The sequence below is a fragment of the Chenopodium album genome, chromosome 17 (assembly GCF_948465745.1).
Source record: "Chenopodium album chromosome 17, dcCheAlbu1.1, whole genome shotgun sequence".
Lineage (NCBI taxonomy): Eukaryota > Viridiplantae > Streptophyta > Magnoliopsida > Caryophyllales > Amaranthaceae > Chenopodium > Chenopodium album.
Genome location: NC_137850.1, coordinates 37,106,488 through 37,122,059, shown reverse-complemented (window position 1 = coordinate 37,122,059; position 15,572 = coordinate 37,106,488). Strand labels below are relative to the sequence as shown.

At 34.5% G+C, this 15,572-nt stretch overlaps 1 long non-coding RNA gene and 2 pseudogenes across 2 annotated transcripts; 1 reads left to right on the top strand and 2 right to left on the bottom strand.

Moving 5' to 3' along the window:
- Positions 1-275: 275 nt before the first annotated feature.
- LOC145588902 (uncharacterized) lies at positions 276-3,981 on the bottom strand (annotated as a pseudogene).
- A 3,927-nt stretch (positions 3,982-7,908) lies between these two features.
- On the top strand, positions 7,909-10,221 carry LOC145587883 (phosphatidylinositol N-acetylglucosaminyltransferase subunit C pseudogene; annotated as a pseudogene). Its single transcript, XR_014101475.1, has 2 exons — positions 7,909-7,998; positions 8,711-10,221. The product of XR_014101475.1 is annotated as a phosphatidylinositol N-acetylglucosaminyltransferase subunit C pseudogene (transcript).
- A 275-nt stretch (positions 10,222-10,496) lies between these two features.
- Positions 10,497-15,354, bottom strand: LOC145587882 (uncharacterized). Its single transcript, XR_014101474.1, has 3 exons — positions 15,196-15,354; positions 13,778-13,880; positions 10,497-10,925 (listed from the first exon to the last, which is right to left on the bottom strand). It is a non-coding gene; the product is annotated as an uncharacterized LOC145587882 (long non-coding RNA).
- Between the last annotated feature and the right edge of the window lie 218 nt (positions 15,355-15,572).

The window sequence follows — 15,572 nt, the reverse complement described above, 5'->3', positions numbered from 1 at the left end:
AAAACAATTATCAAAATGAGAATAAATACTCATGGGTGTATGGTGCACCCGAGTGTATATAACAATCTCTCGGCTTTCTAATGTTATTTTCCTTATCTTTATTCTTTTTTAAAAAAAATTGCCTTTGAAAAGCAGATACATAAGCATATTTTTAAAAGAGACAATTCCAACAATGCATATAAGGTATAACACCCTTAATTTCAAGCCCTGTTTTTGTGAGGAAGAATAATCACAAAACTATAAATTAAAACTATAATTAAAAATTACTTCTTCCTTTCAACATTTATGCACCATCAAACGCAGAATGCAAACAGTGACTTTCCTGCAGTCCAATACTCATTAGCAACATACACACATCCATCACCAACCGATACACCTCCATATACTTCCGAACCAGTTTCATAAGACCACAAAACAGCACCATTCTTAGCATCAATTGCATATATGTTCCCTTGCTTATCATATGAACCGGCGAACACTACACCATTAGCAATCGTCACAGGGCCAAAGCTAACACCATTGCTAGGATTCGCGGTGGTCCATAAGATTTCCCCACCTCGAGGATCAATTGCCACCCAACCTCCAGCTTTTGTGGTTATGTTTGATGGCTTAAGAGTGAAGTTTTTGGCATCACTATTGGCAATGTTGGTGTAGACTCTTTTTCCGTCTGTGGCGGCTCCCCATATGCCTCCTCCCTTCATGCCTCCTGGTCCAGCCTCCTACTGGATCATCAGTTAGTTAAAGCATGAATTATAGGTATGAATATCAGTCACATATGTGCTACTATGGACAACATCGGCACCTCCCCGAAATCAGCATCAGGGTTAGGCCCTGGAGGACAATTCGGGGTTGAAAGATTCATACACTTAGCAAACCATACATCATACCCTCCTAACTGTTGGTACCACTTAATGTCACCACTCTCCAACTCTAGTGCCAAAATCGAGTTTTCGTGGTTTTCGGGCTCTATGCACTCCTCAGGGTGTGTAGGGATTGTCTGATTGTTTTCTCTTTCTTGGCATGCCTCTACTCGCTGTGGAGCCGAGTAGAGGTTGCCTGTGGCTATGTAGACGAGGTTTCACGATACATCGATTGAAGGGCTGCTCCCCCATATTGCTGCCCCTGAGTATTCTCCTTGCTTTCCTTGGTTATCTGGTAGCATGTAGGTTTGCCATAGGATTTTTCCTGTTTTAGCATCAAGTTTTGCAAAACTTCCACGAAAAGTGCAGCATTTGTCTATGCTGGCTAACTCTTCTAGTGAGGATGTTCCTACATAATATCCCCTACACACAATTTTAATAATCGTTAAGAAAAAATTTTGTTTTTAATCGTGTTTCCTAAAAATTATACAGAAGTATAAATTACACAAATTATTGACTTTACATTAAGTGAAAGTATTGTACGAGTCCAAACTCATAATAAGACTGATTTAAGTTATTGGACATTTCATATAAGTTCACAAACATCTTGACTTCTAAATTTTAAATACTATACGATGTGTTTTTGGACATTTCATATGTATAAACTATTGACTATATTAATATTTGAAACTATATACTCACGGTAAAACAGACTCACCTAACACACCAATACTTTGTGTTCCATTTAAACATTAAAACATTGACTTTCCCAAGCTAAGGTCAAACGATTAGAAGAAGACTTACCTATAGGAGTGTACATTCTTGTTAACACTTGCTTAGTAACTTTTTCAATACTTCATTTTGTGTAATATTATTTTAAGTGGCGTTACTTGTACTCTGGAAATATTGACCAGATCTCAACTCATATTTAAAGATTAGATTAGAAATCTATGGTTAATTAATAAAGAAATTAGCAGTAATATCTTATTTCAAATTGGATCACATATCATTTACTCGTAATTTTCTAAGAGAATCATGCAGAAAATTAAGAGAATCATGCAGAAAATTAATGTGTCATACTCAGTAGATTACATATTCTAGTCATTTCTTTCAAATACCTAATAATCTAATATTATACTTCGTATGAGGGGGTCAGATATTATTCAGGTAACCACTTATCTCTAATTCTAAGAACAAGTGGAGTATAATAAAGAAGTTATACTACATAAATAATGCAACTTCATTAACGTAAAACATTACTACGACCTTTTTCAAATGCTACAATGCTTTGTTAAGTTCCTAATCATCTAATTTAATAACTCAAGAATTAATTACAGCAACATGTTTATAGTGTACTATAGTAAATCGGTCAATTGAATCTAGTTTAATTTGACCTTTAAATAATTGGATCATATAGGAGTAATTTGTCTTTTTCGTTTGTCAAGTTTATGTGCTAGTCATATATGATCTATTGTCAATTATTTTCAAATGTATACATTAAGAGAAATATAATAAGATCCCACATAAGTAATTTATATATTTATTTATTTACAAATCACGAAATTCTAGTTAAAGCAGAGTTTATAAATAATGTTAAAAGTTAAAACGTGTCAACTAATTTAAAACTGAAAAAGTAATAATCAATGCAAGGAAAGTTATATGTATTTACCCGTTATAGTAAGTCCCGGACAAGGTAATTACACCATCAGGATGATCCTCAAGGCACCACTCTCTCTTCTGAACCCAGGAACAACAGCAGGGCCATACATTGCAACAATCAACAAGTCATTAGCTATTGTTGGAGTTGCTCTTGACAATACTAGAGTCCCTTTGAATAAGATTATAGTCGAATTAAACCCGGTTATTTCGTGCAAATTTTGCTTCCAAATAAGCGATCCATCTGATTGCTTAATAGCATAAACGTTACCATCAAAGCTAGTGAAATATATGGTTCCTTCATATTAAGCTGGTGTTGCTATGGTGTAGCTTTCGGCTTCGAATTTCCAGTTTAGCTTGAGGTTTTGGGCTGTTTTCGGACTAATTTTCGTCTCTAGCTCGGCGTATCTCCGGTTTTGAAGGTCTCCTCCATGGTTTAGCCATTTACTTTGGTATTTAGGCTTCTGAAGAAATTGTTACATGCCATATTATTAGCATTGTAGACATTGTAACAAATTGTCAGCACATTTGTTTAAAACTAAGATGCTTGGGTTGCTCCTTTGCTAATGCATGCACATCTTTGATCACTAATATCTTGAAATTAATTATTTTGCAGAAATTATTATATTACTCAGCATGTTTAGAAAACTCATTCGACGAATTAAACAACATCCTATAATTGTGAAAATTCTACAATATCATTCTTTAAAAAAGCACCACAATTTGCTTATGTGGCAACATTTGATTGTCCGTTTTAAGTATTTTGATTTTTGAGTTATTTTAATGTCCATAATGTATTAAAACTAGATTAAGTTCCGTGTCACACACGGTTTTTACAAAATTTTATAACGAATTATAATGTTTTATTCAAAATCTACCAAAATATAATCCTCGTATTTTTAATTGAAATTGAAAAAGTTTGAATCTTAATTTATATCCAGAATTGAGTTTCGAATCTAAAAGTAAAAAATATAAAATAATATTTTATAAAATAAATAATATGTGAATATTTTTTTAGAAAGTGAATATTACAATTATATGATTTGGTGATTTTTTTTTTTTAAGAAAGTGAATCACAATTATATAAAATGTGGATTTTTTTAAGGAAGTGAATTAAAAAAAAAAAACAGTAGTTTTGAAGGGAAAAAACAGCACCAATAAGTGACACGTATCATTTTTTGTGTCTGTTTTAGTATTATGTTATTGATTGTATATATATTATGTATTATTTTTAATACATGTATTATTTTAGAGATACATATATTTATAAATTATGAAAATTTATTTTTATAATCTAATTAATTTTTGAAATTATACTTATAATTAAAAATCATAAAATTAAGATTAGGGCAGGGTGCACTTTCACGATCATTTTTCGATAGCGTCTCCGGCGATTTTCAGGTGTACTTCGATCAGGCAAAGGGTTCACGGCGGCGTCTACGGTTTCTGGTGGTTCAGGATGCATTTTCCAGGCAAAATTCAGGCGGAATTCTCAATTCATTTGTGCAGTTTTAGGGCGTTTTTCAGGCTATCTTTTTGGTGCAATTTCAGGGTGGATTTCAGGCCGTCTTCTCTGTTCTTTGGTGCAGTTACAGGGTGCGGTATTGAGTGCATTTTTCTGGCGATATTCAGACTGTTTTCTAGTGAGTTTCAGGCTGTTTGTGGCGAATTTCAGGCGACTTTCAACCGGATTTACGCGGGGTTCAGGCGGCTTGTATTGGTCAGTTTTCAGGCGAACGAAAAGGAATTTAGGCGATGCGAAATTGGGTCAGCTTTTGGTGTGGTTTTCTCGTTATTGTTGTGCAGTTTTTGGTGTAGTTTTTGGACTGTTTCAAGGGTTCAGGCTGTCTTTCTTGGTCAATTTGTTGAATTTTGATCATTTACCAACAACTTCGCGGTGCTTTTCAGGTGGCTATTATTTCAGCAAGGGTTCTTCTTTTCCAGCAGCAATTCTATGAACGTTGATGAATGATGAACAATGAACAATGATGAATTTTTTATTTTCTAAATTTTAATTATAATTTAATTTTCGAAAATGATTGTACTAAGATAAAAATAGATTTTAAAAAGTTATAATTACGTATTCTTTAAAAAAAATACATGTATTTACAATTATACATACATGTATAGTATATTTAGGCTTTTAAAAATAAATTCAAAATCATAACATGACACATCATCATGTTATGGTGTCAGTTTTTAAAAAATGACACAGTAGAAACATCGAACATAACTGCCTTTATTGACTTATCAGGAAAATTTAGAAGATTCTTTTAGACCGTGAATAGTTACAAGATTCCAACCAAGAAAGTCCAAAAAAACAAAGGCGGTAATTTATGAATAAATAATTAAATAATTGATTTTGGAAAATAGCCAAGAATAACATGCAACCAAATTCAGTTAATTCACAAAATAGCAAAGAGAAGCCATGAACATGGAGAAGTTGAGAAATATACATACTTGATCATCACAAGATGCCACTGAAACTAAGATCAAAGAAGTTGCAACCACCAATAAAATTAATATTGAAGGCACAATGAAATGCCTTGTCTCAACGCCATGAACAATACAAGTGAATGGAAAGCTTAAAGATTGATGAAAATGTATTTAATGATGTTAGTGTATTGATTTAAGGACTAAGATAAATCTAATGACAATCTTACATACCATCATTTTATATTAGGAACAATAAAGGCATTGACTTAACTTTTATTTATTTATTTATTTTTTATTTTTAATTGTGGTGGAGTAAATCTTTTATTTGTTTGAGATATACAAGCTAAGCAATTAATAACTAAAAATGGTTTCTAGTGATTGTGCACCAGCACCTATTACAAGAGTGGAGTGGAGTTAAGCATAACAACAGTCTCGAAACTTTGGTCTATGCAACTGTTGATTGGTTTGTGCACCTGGGTGTCGCGTAAACTGCTCACGATGCATCCAACGAGTACAAAGGCTAAATTCAAATATCATAAAAGCCAAAATGAATATAGCTATGGCGCGCATTAGCCGTTCTAGTAAAAATAAATGTTGAAAAAGTATAATTTAAAAACCAAATGTACTCCCTCCGCTTTTTTTATATAAGTTAGAGTTGAGATTTTCCATTATTCATATGTCATCATTGACTTAATTATTTTACCAGTATATAAATATGATCATGTAATATATTGTTGGATTTGTCACAATGTCTACTTTTATAAATTAATTTTTCCATGATTTTTACTAACCCCTAAATAAAGATGTTGATGATCAAAGTTGTAATTTGGCAAATGTGCAAATCCAACTCTAGCGTATAAAAAAAATAGAGCGAGTATTATAAACAATATATACTACAAACTCTTTTCATCTTAACATAGTTTTTTTTTTTTTTTCCTTCCGAGACCGCCCCAATTTCTCAACATGAGCTCAAGATGTTGCTGTTAGGAAATAAGGGTGTAATTGTGTTTGTTTAATGCGGAACAAGTCAATGAATAATAAGAACAAGAAAAGCAATAAAGAAGATAAACAAACAGCACAAGGATTTACGTGGTTTGGTCAAATTAAACTTACATCCACGGGTGGGAGATTTGAGAGATTTTTCACTATAATGGAGAAAGAACGAGAGAATAATACAATGTGTCCTAAATCTAATGGCTCAAAAGGTATGACCTAATTGATCAACTAAAGAGTCTTTTTATAACACAAGAAACCCTAATAAAAACCCTAAATTGTTCCCCAATTATACTCAAATAGCTGTCATATAAAAAAGATAAAATTTTAGGAAATATTCCATAAAACACATAAGCTTAAAATTGACCCAAAAAACCGCCCAACTCGTCCAGGCACGGACGTGCTATGTCGAGTACTTCGTTAGCATCGTTCCAACTTCGTCAGGTCTTCGTAAAATGGCCATAACTTTCTCATTTCTTATTGAAATTGGGCATATGACCTATCGTTGGAAAACTCTTGAACCAAGCTATCACCTCCAACTTGATCACCTCAAAATCACTTATCGTAGTTTGATAGATATCTGCATTCAAAGTTAACCCTATTAGATTTCGAGTCACAATTTAACATTTGCTTTATTCCGGATGTTTTAATGGCTAGAAATTTTAAAAGAGCATACTTTGTATCATTGAAACCCAAAAAACATATTTAATTAACATATGTTAAAGAACATAAGAGTAAAAGAACATATTATCAAACATATATAGATAAGTTCTTTGTCAAACAACAGTATGTTCTTTCTGTCTTTTGAGTGCACCATGCGCATGGTGCACCCTGGTGTACTATCTTATTTTTAGTGATTTTGGTTGTTCTAAATATATTCTAACATTTTAAGGTTTGAAAAAAAATGTATTAAATGCTTCCTATAACCTGTTACAACAGATTAAACAAGTTGAGTACAAAGTTTAGTAATTTAACTGCAACAATGGATAGTTTTAATAGAAATTTTTTCCATGGAGGTGGATGCACAGTGCTTCGTGAATCCCTTTTCTTTCTAAAAAGGCGGAATGAACATTTAGTTGTTCAGTAAAGAACATACAGTTATTTTATAAAGAACATCTAACTATTTTGTAAAGAATATCACATATAGTTGTATTGTAAAGAACATATAGCTATTTTGTAAAAAAAAAAACATCAAACTTTATGTTCTTTATATAAAGAACATCCATAATATTAGTAAAGGACATGATAATTAGAGGTGGTCAACTTCAATCCGGCCCGATTCGCCCCGAAATTAAGGCGGGTTGGGCAAGTCTAAAAATGCATTTTTAGTTAAAAATCCAAACCCGACCCGAAAAAAGCCCGAAAAGCCTGCTATATTTTTCAGGTTTGGGCACGAGATATTATGCTAAGGGTCGGCCCGACCCCGAATTAACAATTAACATCATGTCACAAATAAAAGTACATTATACTTACAATCAAAGAACATGAAGATAAAGAACATTATTTAACATTCTATAACATGTTCTTTTCCGTTTAATTAAATGTTCTTTACATTCCTATAAAATGTTCTTTACAATTCTATAACATGTTTTTTTTTTTCACTTTAACTAAATGTTCTTTACATTTCTATATAATGTTCTTTCCGTTTTTTTTTTTTTTTTTTTTTAAGGGATACACCATGCGGATCGTGCATCCGCCTGCAAGAACCACGCACTCTAGTTGAATACCCAATCTGCAACTTTGCCAATAGTTTAGTACCCACCTTTATTAGTTCACTCATTTTAATTGATATATATATTTTTTTTTTGAAACCATTTTAATTGATATATACTTATGTAAAAATAAGGTTAAACTTGTGCATCGACATTTATATAAAATTTAACCGTATTAGTTATTCTGAAACACAAGAAGTATGTTTACCTATGAATACTCCGTAGTAAAAAATGGATTTATTTGCGACTTTAAACAACTCCAATGATGCGCGACGCGCGTACACTGTTACCTCCATTGTAGCGGCTTCTGAGCTAATTCCTCCATTGAAACAGAATCTGAGGTAAGCGGTTTTTTTTTTTTTTTTTTTTTTTTTTTTCATTTCTTTTAATCATTGAATATCAATGTTACAATCTAAAGTTTATCGCTGATTTAATTTTCATCATAGTCAAATTAGGGTTCTTCTGAGGTGGATTATTAAACTATTGGTTATATTACTGAATGTATGAACTAACAATCAATTTTATGTGCATTTTGATTTGTGGAACCTGAGTTGATTCCAATTTGGTTGCTAAATAACCCTTTAATGTTAGTTCTGATTCATGTTGGTTCTGATTCATATACAGGAAACTTTTGATTTGCAGAGTCTTTAATTTGTTACTGTGAGACCTGATTTGGTAATTGATTCCAATTTGGTTGCTAATGTGTTGCTAGCAGTTGTTTATAACCATTTAATGTTAGTTTTGATTTCATGTTGGTTCTGATTCATATGCAGGAAACTTGTGATTTGCAGAGTCTTTAATTTGTTACTGTGATTGATCAAATCGGTTTTGTCTCTTGTGAACTGTGGGCTATGATGTGTTGCCCGGGTTTTTCGGGTTGTGGTTTACCTTATGGGTGTGGATATGAGGATCAAAGTTGATTACTTTCGCGTTCATTTGGTCTAGAGTAGCTGGATTGTTGCCTTTTATTTCATTTTGGAATTTGGGTCTGAAGACAGATTGTGAAGTTTGAAGTAATTGAAATATATTCCTGAAATATTTTTCTGGTTCTAGGTACAAGAATGGAAGAAGATTCATCCCCTGCTCCGTGGAAATGGAGAAAGGTAGCTTATGGAGGTATGCAGCCGGGTTTTGATGACAATTTTACCGGTGATTCATTCCTCGAGGATATGGTCACAAATGCTAATGTTGTCAAGAGGGACTTGTGTAAGGTGATCCTTGATTCAGTGTCCATTTCCCAGTATCTTTGCACCGTCATCCTTGTGGTGTTAGTCTGGACCTACACTCTTGCCTCAACTATTAGTTTAAAATCCCTCTTGCTTCTTGATATAACTATGCTAGCTTCAGGCTTCGTAGTTCTCGTTTTAACTGCGAGGATGATTTCCCTCAAACTCTTCGCCCAATATGCTCTTAACATCTTGTATTTCATAACTGGGTTGTATGCCTTGTCTCCAATTTACCACACTTTGACGAAATCCAGCTCAGACTCCATTTGGGCTCTAACGACTATGCTTATTGTCCTCCATCTCTTTTTGCATGACTACACTGGGTGCACTGTGAAGGATCCTGGTTCTCTGACAAATCCTACTTTAAGTAGCAATATCTCTTTGAACATGTCCATCATTGCTTCGGTTTTGATTGCTTCCCAACTCCAAACAAGGCAACTTGTTTTTGCTATTGTGTTGTTTTCCTTGCAGGTTTTCCTCTTTGCTCCTTTTGTTGCATACTGTATCAAGAGATATTCATTCTGGTTGTATCTATGGTTTTCACTGGGAGTAGTGGGTCTCACTTTGGTGCTAGTTTATAGACTGCAAGGATTTTTCTTCGGCATACTTCTAGGATTGCTGGTTTTTATCACTTTCATCTGTCCTTATTGGCTTACCAGAATTCAAAAATACAAGTTTGAAATAAATGGTCCATGGGATGAGGCCAAGCTCTGCTTTGACATTAATGAATAGTGAGTGCTTTGGACAATGATTGAGTTGTCTCCCTGCTCACACCATCATCTCTTTGGTCGGAGAATCATCTTAAGCAGAAATGAGGCTTGTAAATTTGATTATTGTGAACCGATTCTAGTCTTTTGACCTGTGCAAGTGGAAGTCATGGCTTGCCTTTATGCTCTTTAAAAAGCCAAGACTAATTGGTTCACCTCATACATGAGTCTTTCCTTGTCCGTCCTGTACCTTGATAAAGGTTTGTGCTTAGAAACTGCTATTCAGTGGACACTGCAGGATCTTCAGAAATTGGGAGTAGGCTTCCAGGTTGGTGTGCAATTTGAAGGTTATTGCAGAGCAATTTGAGGAGTCCACACCTTACCAGTGAGTTGCAGGAAGCGCCATATTAATACTTTTAACGGCTTTTGTTATAGAAAGGAAGAAATGAGGTTATTCAGTAGATATTATGAAGCTTTGATAGTGTAGTAGGTTAGTTTTATGTAATGAAATTTTGTAATGTATGGGTTGGGAAAATGTTTTCTCCCGTTGTTCATGATCAGTTTTGATAGAGTGTATGTGGGGCAATTTTATGTAATGAAATTATGTAAATGTATGGAGCTAAAGTTTTCTCCCATTGTTCATGATCTGTGTCCTTACTTCTGTGTGCTGAACTCTTATAATCCTGCATTCATTCTTGAATTATCGCACTAAGATGTGTGAAATAGTTCATGTACAATACAGATTAATGAGGCTTGTAGTTGTAAGGAAACCGACTAGCTCCATCATGGCAAGGATAAACATAATAGGAAATAGAAGAAAGTTAACTATAAACCTCTCAAAATCAATTAAAGAATAGATAAATAAAAGCTCTACTACATTAAGTAGATGAGCAGCAGTTTTTTAGCCCATCCGAATGGATAAGACAATTATTATAAACTAAAACGAGTAAATTTTGCTGAAGAAAATCAAAGACTTCTATTTCTACTGAATTAGAACTGAGAGACATAGTACAAATAACGTTCATTACAGGCTGTCAAAATTTTCCTAAAATATCAGCGCTTTGGACTGTTCAGATCTTCCTCGTGCTCCCACTTTGCAGTCTGAGGTCCTTTTCAGGCTTTATGAACATGCCTAGTCCACTTTAGCACCACCACTGGGTTTTCTTTGGCTAATTGTAACCGTAGCCTTGGCTATAAAAGCAGGATCTGGCTTGCGCTTACCAATAGGCTCTTTCATTGCCATGCATATGTAAAATGCAAGCATTATATTTACTGATACAACAGCAAGAAACCCACTTAGCAGTGTCTGAGAAGAAGGTGATATGTTTGAGAAACCTGAAATTTATGCATAAATAAGCATTAGCAGAGGTAATGACGGTTAAAGCATTGAGTTGTGACTTTGTATATCTAACACAAGATAATTAAAACAAATTAAACAGTTGAAATGAAAACAGCATAGCAGATGTAGCTTAAATCCTAATGTTAAGCATTAGGAGTAGTAATTGATCTCGATCCTAAGAACAGGAAAAATAGGTAAGTGGCTGTCACAAAGCCACAAAGGTGCTGCAATATTCCAGAAATCTTATAATACCCTCTCAGGATGTAAGGGTGTGAGCAAAATAAACAGTATGAATAAAAACAATTAAGCAAAAGCAGCTTCAAATACTAATGTCAAGCATTAAGAGCAATAATAGGGCTCGATTCTGTGAATGAGACAATTAGGTGACAAAATTTGGTAAATTGCTGTCCAAAAGCCCATCGTTGCCTTTTGAATTAGCAAATGTTGTACAAAAGAAAGTTTCATGTTTATAACCAATAAAACATTCTTGTAGATGACAAGGGTATGCATATACTGAAATTACCCTGTAGTCCCCAGATAATAAAGAAGAAACAGGAAAGCAGAATATGGACTGATAATATAATTAAATTCTTTTTTGCTAACATCATTAACAACCTTATTTTCACTACGTCAACTAGAAATCTAGAATCAGAAAAGATGAAATATTTACTCCACTTCCCAAGAAACTATGTGGTGAAGGCAATCCATTAAAAATTGAATGTCAGAAATGTCTGATACTCTGAATCAACTTTTCATCCTAAAAGTATGATCCTGGAAGAGGGAAGAAAAGCAGGTCACAAATGAGTTTAAGATGAGCAGAGCGAAGTATCCATTTTTCTCACACGAAGGACCATGAATGGAGAACTTCCATTTTAACTTATCTTTAACAATAAAGTTACTCATACTGTCATACACACGGAGCTTTTTCGTGATGATTGCTGCTTGCCATACTACGATAGTGGGGAGATATTATAGTAAAAAGAGCAAGATTACATGTTTTCTCACTAGATAATCATGAAGGCATGAATACAGAGCATGTTGAAGGGTACTTAAATTCCTGCCCTCATAACTTGGGTCCTTCACCAAGAGATATGCCATTTGCAATACGGTAGCATTAACAATAGTGATTGTAAATTTCCTTAGAAACAACTGGAGTTTGTCTACATCAGCTAATGACATCGAAAAGGCCTCATGCAAGTACAATGAAGGCATCTCGCTAATATATTGTCACTAAAAGTCATCACATGTTTAGTTATCTATTTGAAGAAAGGTGAAGAGAAATTTTATTAGCCCCCAGAGTTCATGTCATCTTCACACAAATGACCAATGAACATGTGGTACACTGAGAAAGAGTGAGAGGGGTTGACTAAATCCACTACTTAAAGTTCTCCATGAAACCATCACTGTTAAGAGTAAAGTTCTCCATGAAACCATAGCTCGTGTTTGATCCCCCGCAACAACAATTGGGAGGGGACTGGAACCTAACCACCCAAAACTGATCCCCGAATCCGGATTAGCCCAAAGGGGTGAACTAGGTGAAAACACCCAAAAAAAAAAAAAAAAGTGAAAGTAGTTGATGCATGACCGTCTAGGATACATGGACACTTCATCCAACTGTCGTGTTCGTGCCGGACACATACCAACACTCGTGGGACATACGACGATACATCTCGGACCGTATCCTGCTATGATATGGGTTGTTTAACTTTTTTTAATGAGAAAATTTAAGTAAAGTAAGATAAATAAGGTAAATGTTAAATAATATGGGTGCCTTCATATATAGCTCATTGTAAATATGATCTAATGAGAGGATGGAATGACAAATATATTTTATGAATTTTAACATCCCATACCCGCGTCCCTTATTTTGAGATAGACGTTTTTCCGTATCCGTATCACTACCCTGTACCCATTCTTCTGCAACCTAGATGACCGTATGTCGTACCCCTTCATGTTGGGGTTAAGGTTATGAGAATTTAGTATCATTGGAGCACATATTCTAAATATCCAAGTTGGCAAGAGTACAACCAAAAACATGATGGGCCACCCAACCATGAGCTCCAAGCCTCCTACATTGTTGATGACTTATAGAGCTGAATGCTGATTATGTTAATGAGACGGGGGCTAGCAACAGCTGAATTCAAGCTGAGAAACCATCTTTCAACCAACCTCCTTCAAATCACAAAGGTCCTTTAGTTTTTTCAAGACAAAATCATGAATCCTTTGAAAACCTTAAGCTGCAAATTTCTGACCACTAATTGAAAGTTAGTCTAGTGAGTGAACCAGCCAGTGCTCACAAAACTTATATAATCTGGCTCACTATTGCAAGGTTATGACATCCTCAGCTTCTAATTGTGGCCCAATTCCTCTTACATGATGGCTCCCACTAAGGGAGAGAAATCATCATTGAATAAGAAGATTTTCACCATCTTATCAACCTTCACTGCCAACTTGCCAAGTATTGTAAGCCAAACTCAAACTACATGAAGAAGAATGGAAATAATTATTTGTTGGAATACACTCATCATCCTATGAGAAACACTGACCATCATGTAATCATTAAATGCAGGTTGGGTTATTTAAACATGGCATCTAGATGGGCTAGCCCTGTTTTTGCAAGTGTCTAATGTAGTTAGAGTGAGACCCCTGAAAGTCAAATGGTGTCGCAGAAAGGCTCGGATCCTAGTATGAGTAGACAAATCCCAGAGCGATATGAATAGTTTTTATTTAAGCATAACCATAAATTTTCCACATTGAAAGGCAACTAACATAACTATCAACTTCATAGAGAGTTTGACAGAGTCACTGGGTCTTATCTACAAGTGAACTTAGAGATAAAAGGACTCACCAGGGTACCAGCCATGCTGAAAGCCGTATAAGATTGCAAATGGAACTGCCCACATGCATATTGAGGCTACAAAGAACTTTCTGGTCACCATTGCTGCCGTAACCTGAGGACAAAAGGTCAACAAGGACAAATAAATTTTGATGAGCATTGATGACCAAATAAACAGCAGATTAAATTTTAAATATTGTTTACTTAGAACACAAAATGTTCTAGTACATTTAACTGGCAAGGGAACCTAATTTGTCAACCCAGTACCACAAATCAATCCAACGGTTCAAGATTGTGGTTCGCAGGATAATGAGTGAGTTAAGTGACACTAGTTTGTACTTCCTTTATCTTATTAAAATTTTGCATAAAAACAGATGTAAACAGACAAAACAGTAAGACGGATCAAATCACTCCCGACCCTGGGAAATCATCCCATTCCTTATTAAAGGCACTCCACAAAAGCCTGCCTAAATTTCATAAAAATTGCCTAAAAGTCACAAAGCAAATCATCGCAATGCGGAAAATTCTAATAAGAAATGTAAGAATCAATTACAAAGCTCTTCTAAAGGCCACTTAGGTAGTTTACTTCTTACTTGACACACACCGACAGATGCGTTCATTGCATACACTTCAGAATTGTGTTTTCTTATTTGTAGTTACAATAGTACACTAGAAGGCTTGTGTTCTCAAGTAACGCGGCAACAATCAAAAGGGAATACAATTCATACAAAAGTAAACCCTCCATTTGCCCCATATATCACTTTGGAGGTGCATCTGTATTCGGGAGAGAACCAACATACGGTTTATCTTAAATACACTCCTTCACACAAATGCTTGTTGGGTTTGAACTTTGCAGCCTAGACCATGCACATTTGACATAACCTCCCCATATATTAGCCAACATATTTAGTTCATTAATGATAGAGTATAAAACATATTCTTGGGCCATCAGCTTAAGCTTTGTTTCATGTGAGGGGGAGTGATAGAGTATAAGCTCATGGTTGAGGCCCAGGAATATGTTTTATACTCTATCAATTAAGACCCCCTAAGATTTGATATCATAATAGACTTGTTACTTGTTAATTCCTAAAAACCAACTCAATCAAAACTTAAGCTAGTGGCTTGAGACCCAATTCATAAATTCATCTTTTCCACGGAAAATCATGATCATATGATAATTGCCAAATAAATACATCACATTGAGGAAAAAAAATACAATATATATGAATTAAAATCAGATGGGTATCAGGTGATCTAGCAACTTTGACTCTAATTTAATTTCCTAGGGTATAATAAAGAAGAGGCAAGCTAATAAGTAATAACTAAAACAATCATTGAGCATACCGTAAATCAAACATATAAAGAAAATAAATTTATTATAAAATCAATGATACTGGAACTGAGCAAATGAAAAGGGTAATAAATCAAACCTTGGGTTTTTGATTCTTGACTTAGTTTTTGGTAATCAAACTCAAGAAATTTTGAAATCTTTGTATAGAGCTGCGATTTTGTTGGGTGGAAAACTGGTGTAAAAAAGAATTAGCTGAGCTTGCTACAGACTCCGGAGTCGATGGATTAATTTATTTGATTTGGGAAGTTCAACGAGGAGGAAGAAAACCATTTTTTTTAATGCCCCCACTATTATTGGAAAATCGCTAAGCGTATGTTCGCCGTTAGCTTTTGAGTAGTTTTTAACGCCCGTGTCATACACGGTATGAAAATTTCATCATGCACCCATGTGTACCATGAGCATGGTACACTTGGTCAAAATACATGAGTTATAAAAACGCTGAAAGAACATCGTATA